Source organism: Rattus rattus, chromosome 8, assembly GCF_011064425.1.
Source record: "Rattus rattus isolate New Zealand chromosome 8, Rrattus_CSIRO_v1, whole genome shotgun sequence".
NCBI lineage: Eukaryota > Metazoa > Chordata > Mammalia > Rodentia > Muridae > Rattus > Rattus rattus.
The window spans coordinates 4,303,226-4,314,048 of NC_046161.1; the positions used below are offsets into that span (position 1 = coordinate 4,303,226).

Genomic DNA, 10,823 nt, shown 5'->3' on the forward strand with positions numbered 1-10,823 from the left:
TGAATAAAGGAAGGCAATTTTGACTCAGATGAGGAACATAAAGAAACACATAACCCAGATTTGGTGGGGTCTTACCAGGGCCTAAAGGAGGGCGGACTTCTGTGGAGGAAAGGTCATTTGGGAGTTTTGAGTTACTATCCGCTATCTTTTTAAGAAAGGATCCCTGTGGTTGCTATAGTAGAGAAGACAGGACTAGAAACAAAGAGGACTAACCGGAGCCTAGGGTGTTGGTGGGAGTGGACAAAAGACTTGGATTATGATTGCAGTGGTAGAGAGATGACAGGAAGGGTTTGAAAGTTTGAAGCTTTAGCCAGTGAGTTGTGTTGATAGATAGTTGTAGCAAGTGTGAGGAGAGTAACACATGTGAGATTCAGGGGATGAGTAATGGTTTAGTGGGGAAAGTCACTTGCTGCCACTCCCCATGACCTGAATGGAATCCACATGATACCAGCAGAGAACCAAGTCCTTAAAGTTGTCTTTTGGCCTCCATAGGAATGCAAGGGCATGTTGCATTGTTTGGGTGCGCGCGCGCGTGCGTGCGCGCACGCACACACACACACACACACACACACACAAATTAAAATATGACCTTCAGATTTGGAATAACAAGCATTGAGACTGTAATGTGGGAAGAAGAGTAGGAGTAGGGTGGGGCCTTATCACCACCATCTCTGCTGGAATGCTGAGCCCACCAATTCTGTGTCAGCTGTCCCAGTTGCTATGAAGGGACACAAGGGTTAGAGAGAGTAGTAAAAGCTTTAACTTCATCAACACTACCTCCTAACTATTAATAATGTTCTACTTACAAAAGGACCCAAAAGCTATTTTATTGTTATAAAGCTATCTCAGTGGAATACTGTTCTAATTGATAGGAAAACTTTAGACAAATTAAATTTAATAGGGTAACCCCTCAGAATCAGGAGCAGTTCAGAGAGCTTTAGGCAGCAATGCAGTCATAGGCTTTTATACACTCCCCCAGAAACAAAACAGAGAAACCTTACTGGCACATCTAGGCATTTTTAAAACTAGTTAGAAATGAAAGATTTCTTTTATGTGTATAAATGTTTTGCTTGCATGTATGTGCACCACACCATGTGTTCAATAGTATCTATGGAGGCCAGAGGAGAGCATTGGATCACAATGTCATGGATGGTTGGTTGTGAGCCAACGCTTGGGTTCTGGGAACCAAACCTGGGTCCTCTATAAGAGCAACAAGTGCTTTTAACTGCTGAGCCATCTCTCCAGTACTAGCTAGGCATTTGTTATATTGCTCATGGTTAATTTGTTGGATATCTGCTATTGACTGAAGTAGAGTTGAGTCAAACTAACAGAGGGTAGGGTATGGTATAGTAAATAGAAGAATTCTCAAAGTATGAGTCAGCCTTCCCAGTGACTCCTGCTTATTTAATCTGCCAGCTGTTGCCAACTTGCAAGTCATGTGGCAGCCTATGATGGACAAGGTTTTGTGCTTTCACTTTAATCTTGCCTGAAAATATTTTTTTTTGTTTTCTGCAGAAGTATTTTCTTGCACAAATGAGACTTTCCTGAGTTCATATCTGGGAAAGTTTAGAAAGAGCAAAGTATTTAAGTTCTATCTGATTTAAAATACTAAAGATCATCTCTTCTTTATTCAATTTCATAGTAATTTAAGTAGAGGCTTAAAATTAAAGGTGTATAGTCATCTACTAATGTGGAGTCTAGTCATATTGTCAATAGTGTTGGAACTGTGTGTAGAGACTGTGAGAATAAAAACATGACACTGCTATGAAGAAAGTAATTTCAGTAAATAAAGATAAGCATGTTGGGGTTTACACAGTTGGTAGTGAGGAAGTAAAGCCAGCAAAGAGGTGATTAATTTAAGGTATCTCTTTATTAAGTAAATGTTTGTGTACCTATTGCACACTACTGTCAAAGGGAGCTGCTTTGATTCCAAAAGGAGGTGGAGAAGCTAACATCACAGATGAGAAGCTCAGCCCCTCTGTAAAACATAGATGTATCATTTAGAGATGAGCATGTAACAGTCTCAGGACTTTAGCCAGTTATAAGCCTCTCCATTGACTGCTACTGCAAAAGAAGCTTCTGTGACCAAAGTGGAGATACCAGCACTAATGTACGGTTATACACATCAATATTTTTAAAGGCAGTTTGGCATGTCCACTTAGCACTTAGGGGTCTTAGGAGATCCCCTGCCCCAGAGACCCCTCCAGATATGGAGTTTTGATGGGGTTTATAGTACCAAGTATGAATTTTCTGTGGACAGGACTCAAATCCAAAGTGGTTGGGTACCTCTGTAATGCCATGCCACTATTCCTCCTGTGGATACATCTTGCCTGGCAGGTCAAGGTTGTAGCATGCAGAGTATATACTGGGTAGGTCCACTGAAGACTTTGCTGCCCTGTAGAGTAACACGTAGCATCTTCTAGTAATATGAAATCTAGCCAACAGGAGAGACATTTCCAGGTCAGTTCCAACTTGATTTTTCCATGCCTTATTACCAAATATTTTCATCAATATGGTTTTATTATCTAGTTTTGGTAGGAAACCAAGAATAGCAATATGTTGTTTTGTTGGCTGGGGATACCATGATCAATAACTCATAGGAAGTATCCCATGCTTGGCATTGAGATTTTCATTTATTAGCCTATGTCTGCTGGGTGAAACCTTTATCCACCCACTGATGATAGCTTTGTTCAAACTCCCATTTTAAATGTTTTTAAAAATTGGCCTACAAACTACTGGGTCTCTAAAGACTGTTTTATACATCCATAGATTTGGTTAATGCACTATCCAACCTTCATTCTACTGTACCCCCAACTTAAACCTTCAACTTCACTAGTCCCCTTCTCTAATTTCCCAGAAGGCCCAAGGACACTTTAGGAAAACCTACAGAATCAACTAACCTGGGTCCACAGGGGCTCACAGAAACTGAATCACCAATCCAAGAACATGCATGGGATAGACATTGGCCTCCTTACCTATATGTAACAGATGTGCATCTTGGTCTTCATGTGGGATCCTTAACAACTGGAGCAGGGGCTGTCTCTGACTCTGATGCCTGTCTTTGAACCCCTTTTCTCCTATGGGGCTGCCTTATGTGGCCTTAATACGAGAAGATGTGCCTAGTTTTATTATAACTTGATATACCAAGGCTGGTTGATCTTCATGGGAGATCTCCCCTTCTCTGAGGAGAAAGGAAGGGTGGTATGGGGGAGGGGAAATGAGAGGGAGGGACTGGGAGGAGAGGAGGGAGGAGAATCCGTGATCAAGATGTAAAGTAAATAAATAAATAAATAAATAAATAAATCAAAAGATAAATAAATAAAGGAATTAGAAGGCTTTATAAGACACATGGGTTTGTGCTATGGTTATGAAACAGTGGGAAGGATTTATGTCAGTTCATATGTGAGCTGCCTTCTTTTTTTACTGAGGGGGTGATGTTTCAGATGAGGGCTTAGAAGGTAGTAAGCATTGGCATGTATTTGTGCTGCACAGTCTCCAGAAAGGGCATGGAAGCTAGTAAATATCACGCGTGTTTGTGCTGTACAACTTCCAGAACTTTTTAAGTGATGACTCTATGCACTGTTCTTTCCACAGAGAGTTGATATTTGAAGAAGTGTTTTTATTAATCCAAGAAAAATATGATGTATACATCCCAAGTGTCACTCTTGCTTTTTTTATAGTCCACATTATTTATATTTTACAACCTTAAAAAATCTTTTCCAGTATAAAAATAATCACTTTGATACATGATAGTACAAAAGTGGCTTAAGAACCACATCAATTTCCATAGTAACTAACGGTCATAAACTTAATCATGAAGTTCCTAGAAGATGGATGGAATGATAAAAAAATGGACCACCATGAACACACCCTTTAATTTCTTTTCTGAACTGGTGCTTCATCCTATAGATAAGATCTTGGACATCCTCTTGTGGTAAGTATGTGGGTAGCTGTCTGGATAGATGGACAGCTTCTCCCTCCAGATAATTTATCACTTTTCAAGGCCTACATTCATAAATCTCCTTTGCACTTTGTTTACTATAGCATTAAGAATTTCCTGTAAGTCCATTATTCCATAGAATGGGAGACACTTAGCTATGCCTTCTATTTCCAAGGAGTTCTCAGTACTGGAAACTCCTGGTGTCAACCTGATCTTGAAGCCATTTTCCGGAAGACGAGGGTCACACAGGTAAGCTGATCCATTGCGTCTTTCCTAAACTTTTGACATTTTATGTAAAACCTCTAAATAATGATGTCCATTAAAAAGGCTTTTCCAGTGGTTCTGCAAGGAATTTATGATTCTCAAGAAGCCTTTTAAATAGCAGGGCTTCCTCCACTCTGTACGGGTTCAGTAGCATGGCATTTGCTCTGGATGTGACCAGCCATGCATCAGGAAACTTGAGAATGTGGATCAGGCAAATCTCATCCTTCTCCTCTAAATCAACTTCTTTTTGTTCTTAAAGTTCACGTTTAGGTTTTCCATAGACAAGGGGATCTCTGTTACTTTAATATGTTCACTCATATCTTCATTCTGGGACTGAAAGAGCTCGCCAAGTTTCAGCTGGTTAGATGGGTCACCTTATGTCTCCATGTCCAGCCCCACACGCCGGTGACTTTTATCTTTTCCTACTGTCTTTTAATGATACTTGTGTTTCTTGTCCAATAGCTTTCTTCATTTGCTTATTGTATTGTTCCAAGTCCTTCAGCCCTTTCCTCATACCTGAGCTTATTCACAGTCTGCTCGACAGATTCCATGTTGCCTATTACAGCAGATCCCAGAACCACATTAGAACCATCCTGTGGTCTGGAACTCTACTTTTCTGCCAAATAACTGCCTTAGTATGTACAAAATAATCCTTATGTCAGGTTTCAGCTGTAGCTTATGAGAAGATCCTGTGCATTTCTTTTAGCTCATCTTTACACTTTTTTGCTGTTGAATAAAATTGTTTTCTTACAAGTAGATTCTTTAGAGCAGTTACAGTTGTACCTTGACCAAGATGTGCAGGCTTCTGAGAAAGTGTGTGGCCAGTGCCATCTAAAACATACTGGGTGCTAAAGTCACCAGCAGCTGCACTTGCTGTAACTACCACTTCTGCAGCATTACATATCGACCCCAAGGCTTCACCAGGAAAACCACAGGTTGTCAGATTTTTAAGGTCTTCATGACTGTTGATCTTCAAGGTGTACTTCACTGCCGTCACAGGGACATCTACAGCCTTGATGCCCTCACCATTGTCCTGAATGTCCATTTTATCAAACCCATAATTCTTCTAGCTCCTGTGAGGTAAGGGATTCACCACCCACTGTGGCAGGCACTCAGCAAACCCCGCTCTTGCTCTCAAATGTATGTATTTTCATTTGTGGAGAAGCTGTACGCGGTAGCTGTGTTCATCATTCTACGGTAAGAATTTTAGCAGTATTATTTTAGCTTAGCCTTTTTAGCTTTTGAGATATAATAGAACTTTGAAAATACAAATTTTACAACAAATATACTTTATGGAACAATTAAAATTTTGTTTTGAAAGTTGACTTCTTAAATGTTACATTCTTTCAAGATAAGAAACTAAATTTAAGATCAACTTTTAAAAAAGCTCTTGAACAATTGTTTAAAGGTATTTTAATTCACAGCTTCCCTATTATGTTTGATAGTGAAACAGTTCATGAGTAATAAAAATCACTTTCTACAAAGAAAGGTAATCTGTAAACCTTGACATTTCAAAGGAATCCCTATAGGTAGGTAAACAGGATATAAGAATATCTTATCTAAAACAAAATCAGAGTGGCAGCCTATATAGGGTATGCAGTGGTATGAATAACTGAGGATTTGAATGCCCCTGTATTTAAGTGTTGGCTTACATTTTTTAATGTTAGAATGTATTTACCATTATATCACAACCAAATAAATTCCAAGAGTCTCCGGCTGAAACTAGAAAAAATTCTAAGGCAGCTGCATAGATACTAATATTTAATTCTTTAGTACACTAAAATTTAAGAGCCTTAATAAAAAAGAATATTTATAATACATTTAAAAATATCAATTCTGTCAATTATTATAGAGGTGTAGAGAAAGAGCAAGACATTTAGAGTAGTCTGTGTAGCAAACTAAGTTCTTTACAAGGGCAAATATCTTTGTAATATAGGTAGTTATATACCAGTTCTCAGTACCTAAAAACAGAACAAACTTGTTACAGTTTTCAATAGGGCTATTAAAAAGATAGAATTTAATCACAGTATGTCTTAATATTGATGAGACTAATTGCACGCAAACAGAAATATTTTTTTAATGTTAGGTGTTATCATCCTTTTAAGATATGTCACCTAGTTTTGCAAAGCAAAATTACATATTTTTAATTTTATCAATGATAACATTAAAATCTATGTTATTCTTTCAACTCTTTATCTATTTAAGTGAAAGCAAATCTCCCTACACATTTCTCTATGGTGTTAAACAGTCGCAGCAAGTTCATTTGGTTAGAAGTACTGGAGAGATACATGAGGGATTTCCTTAGCCCTTTTCCAAGGAGTTTTATGTCCTGTCACATTCAAGTGTGTTGAAAGTGACGATCAAAACTGCCAAGCCATAGTGGAAGCAAACCTTAAGCAAGTTTGTTTGGAGTTAGACAATGTAAGGACTGACCCAAAACAGATTGTACATGTAAGGTTTATTTGTGGGAATTTAAACCAATTAGTTCTGCTTCTATTTTAAGTGAGCATCTTCATTGTATATTCTAAGTTCTAATAATTTTTTACAGTCTTCATACTGTGTAGAAGGTCCAATGGCATAGTTTCATGCATTTCTCTCATTTCTATTTTATAACCTGAAGGATTCTCTAGTAGGTAACAATGTGGAAGATAAAGCTAAACTCAAAGAGAAAAGTCAAAGTAATGATACTGTGTGCAAGGAGGATTGTAAAGAGTCTTGTGATGCTGAGACCAAAATGACTTGAGAAGAAAAACATTTTCTGTGCAGTAAGTATTAAAAATTGCCTCAGGTATAATGAGATCAAACTTGACAGAGAAAAATATGCCTTAGTTTTATGAGGTTATTTTATATACTTGTCAGCCAAGGCCAGATGCTTTGTGTAATAATTATGTACTTAATAGTGTCTGTGAAATATGGGTCCTTTTGGTAAAGAGGACATCATTACCATTGATTTCACAGGTGAGACTGTCTCAGTCTGGGGAACAGTTATAGTTGATGTTTTTTTCTGGTCATTGTAGTTTTGTTGTTGTTGATGTATTTTAACAATTGCAATTGCATTTCACTTTCTTGTATAATAGTAATTAATGGCTAGCAGGTTGACACAGTGCGCCTGTGTAGTAATCCCAGCATTTGAGAGTTTGAGAGATGGAGGCATGAGGGCGCTGAAGGAGTCCAAAGTGAGTCTGGGATCCATGAGATCCCGTCTTCCACTCCCCAAAATAAATTGACCCCTATATCTCCTGCCTCTAGACTTCTTATCCTAAAAGTGAGAGTGGGCATTAAGAATGCTGTTTCTTAATTAAATAGATTATTTGAGGAAATCTATATTGTCAGGAAGCATAATTTCATTAAGAATGTTGAAACAATTGTTTTTTAGCCGATCCTATTTTAGACAAATATATACTAACTAAAATATATAATTATTCACTTAGATCAATTGAGAAACTATTCTTTATTTATCCCACATCAATGAAATTCATTATTTTCCCTGTAATTGTTTAATATAACAACGTGAAGTTTAGCAGTCATTTTTTTTCTCATAATGGAAACCTTCAAAATTCTATTGTTTCTTCTACAAGAAGTACCGAAAAAGCTACTAAGAAATGTAATGGATGAGCAACAAGCATCTTTGGATTACTTATCTAGCCAGCTATAGAATTCTTTTGGTGTTTCACTGCATTGCCTGTGCACACTGAAATAGCTGGCTGGAAGTAAGTCATTTCATTTTATGTATTAATGCTCAGCAGTTATGATATGAGAAGCAGTGTAACACATTGCAATGAAGCAGCATCCTTCCTTCAAGGGCTAATGAGAAAACAAATATGGAAAAGTGGAGATAATCTGAATCCTGTCAGAATGACATAGGAAGCCTCCCACAAGAGAGAGCCTGGGAGCTGAGCAGTGAGAGATGAGTAAGCGCTTTAAATATTACAAGGCTGGGCAAGGAGGGACAGCATTCCTTCTCTTCACGGGTACTTAGGAGTCGGTACAGGGGTGGGAGGGCTGGTGAAGTTGGGAATGTGTAAAGAATTCTGACTGAAAGAATGAGGACATAATCTTGCTACATCATGGGCCATTGAGTGTACGAGCAAGGAAACAGCATCATGCCATAACGGCTGGTGTGGAGGGTGAGTCCAGAAGAGCAAAGGGAGCAGTAAAAACCCAGCAATGCTTTAGGCACAGCAAGAACAGAGCCACAGGGACAGGGATACTACTGAGTGAACAATTGCTATTTATGTCTTTGTTGTGTTAAAACACTAAGAGAGGGCATCCCTCTGCTGGCTTAGAGAGATGTAGAGACAGCATTTATATAATGTAGCTAAGTATAACCTTGCCTTGTATGTCTGTGTTTAGGTTAATGAGCTCATGAATTGAGTTCTTTTGACTACAGAAATTTTTAGAAAACAGCTGGATCCTTTTCCTCCCAGGGCTGCTCAGTCACGTGGTAAGAGTACTGGTATTTCAGCCTTCGCATTTCTGTTTTAATACTCAACAATTTCTGGACAGCTTGATGCATTGAAAAGCTTTTGAACACACCACTCACACTGTTTCCTAACAGCCTGGAGGACTAGCATCTGTCATCAACCCAGTCATCAGCCTTTCCTAGGCTGAGGGACCTTTCCACTGTCTGAAGCCATAGCTGTAAAGTAATATTCCGCATCTGTTGACCATCAAGGAACTGTAGGTGCTTGATCCTGAGTGTCCCACCCTAACCTTTTATTAATAAGTATTTTTCATTCAGAAGAGAAGCTTCAGAGCTCTTCCCACCTATGAAATTTTTTCCCCACATGTTTCAAACTGGGATATAGCAATTAAAAGGAGAAAGATATTTAATACAGAAATAAATATAAAGTTAACTTTTTTATACTAAAATGTTAACTTATTTATTCTTACATGCTGTGCTTCTAAGAAATGTTTTGTGAGGCTTAAAAATATGAATTCATGTAAAAATTCCAAGCAAATAACTATTAATAGGACTCAAATAATATGTTCCTAGGTTTTTTCTAGAAGAGGGAAGGGACAGGTAGGATTGAGCCTTTGCTTGTTCCTGTTATAAGGACAGGCATGGTCATATGTTTCTTTACAATGACTTGCTCTGTCGCCTTTCCTCAGTGGTGGCAAAGTGTAGCAGAGCATGAACTCCCATGTCAGTCTGCCCCTGAGTCTCCATGCAGCTGAGTTGTTGCTCTTAGTTTCCTCATCAGTAAGTTGATGTCTTTTCTCACTGAAGTCACCAATACCAGACAGAAGGCAACTCAAAGATGGGAAGGTTTATAATAGGACTCACAGTTGGAGCATCCACTGTCTGGTGGTGTAGAGGCTTGGCAGCAGAAGAGTGAGGCAACTGATCACACTGCATCTGCAGTCAGGAAGCAGAGAGAGGAGTGCTGGGGCTCAGCTTGCCTTTTCCTTTTATTCAGTCTGGGATCCCAGTCCATGAACATGGTGTCATCCAACTTCAAGTTGCATCTTTCTTCCTCAGAAACCTTCTGGAGATTGTCTTATGTACATATCCCTAAGTGTTGAATTCATGTAATTCTAAAACCAGACAAGCTCCCATCAATGCTAGTTAACCTTTGCAGTCTTACAGAGTTCCTATGAAGGATGAATGAGTAAATCACAAAAAGTTCAGAAAGTTGGCGTGATGCAAAGCAAACACAACATAGAGACTTGCCTCATAGTATCAGCATCAGGTGGAGAACATGACATACAAATCCCAAACCCAAGTAGCCTGCTCACACTTACGGAGTGATGAGAATGCACAGGCTCTGCTGTCCATCCATCCTTCACTGTGGGCTTCTTCCAGCCCTTTGCTCATGGCTCCATTGTCTTTTCACAGTCTGGAATGCAAGCAACAAAACCATGTCTCCTGGAAACAAAGAGAATGGGAACAACATTTTTTTTTTTTTATTAACTTGAGTATTTCTTATATACATTTCAAGGGTTATTCCTTTCCCAGTTTCCGGGCAAACATCCCTCCCCTCCCCTTCTTTATGGGTGTTCCTCCCATCCTCCCCCCATTAAGGCTCTCCCCCCAACAATCTAGTTCATTGGGGTTCAGTCTTAGCAGGACCCAGGGCTTCCCCCTTCCACTGGTGCTCTTACTAGGATATTCATTGCTACCCTATGAGGTCAGAGTCCAGGTCAGTCCATGTATAGTCTTTAGGTAGTGGCTTAGTCCCCGGGAAGCTCTGGTGGCTTGCATTGTTGGCCCATATGGGGGTCCTTGTTCTTCAAGCTATTCCAGTTCTTCTCTGATTCCTTCAATGGGGTCCTATTCTCAGTTCAGTGGTTTGCTGTGGCATTCGCCTCTGTATTTGCTGTATTCCTGGCTGTATCTCTCAGGAGCGATCTACATCCGCTCCTGTCAGCCTGCCCTTCTTCTTCATCCATCTTGTCTAATTGGGTAGCTGTATGTGGAAGGCCACCTGTAGAACTTGAAGCTCTGAATGGGTGTTCCTTCTGTGTCTGTTTTTTAATCTTGCCTCTCTATTCCTGCCAGGGTATTCTTATTCCCCTTTTAAAGAAGGAGTAAACCTTCGTGATCATCCATCTTGAGTTTCATTGTTTCTAGGCATCTAATTAATTCAAGCATTTGGGCTAATAGCCACTTCTCAAT

At 39.2% G+C, this 10,823-nt stretch overlaps 1 pseudogene; it reads right to left on the reverse strand.

Moving 5' to 3' along the window:
• Positions 1 to 3,812: 3,812 nt before the first annotated feature.
• The window catches only part of LOC116907201, a 20,082-nt pseudogene continuing 13,071 nt past the window's right edge, over positions 3,813 to 10,823 (reverse strand).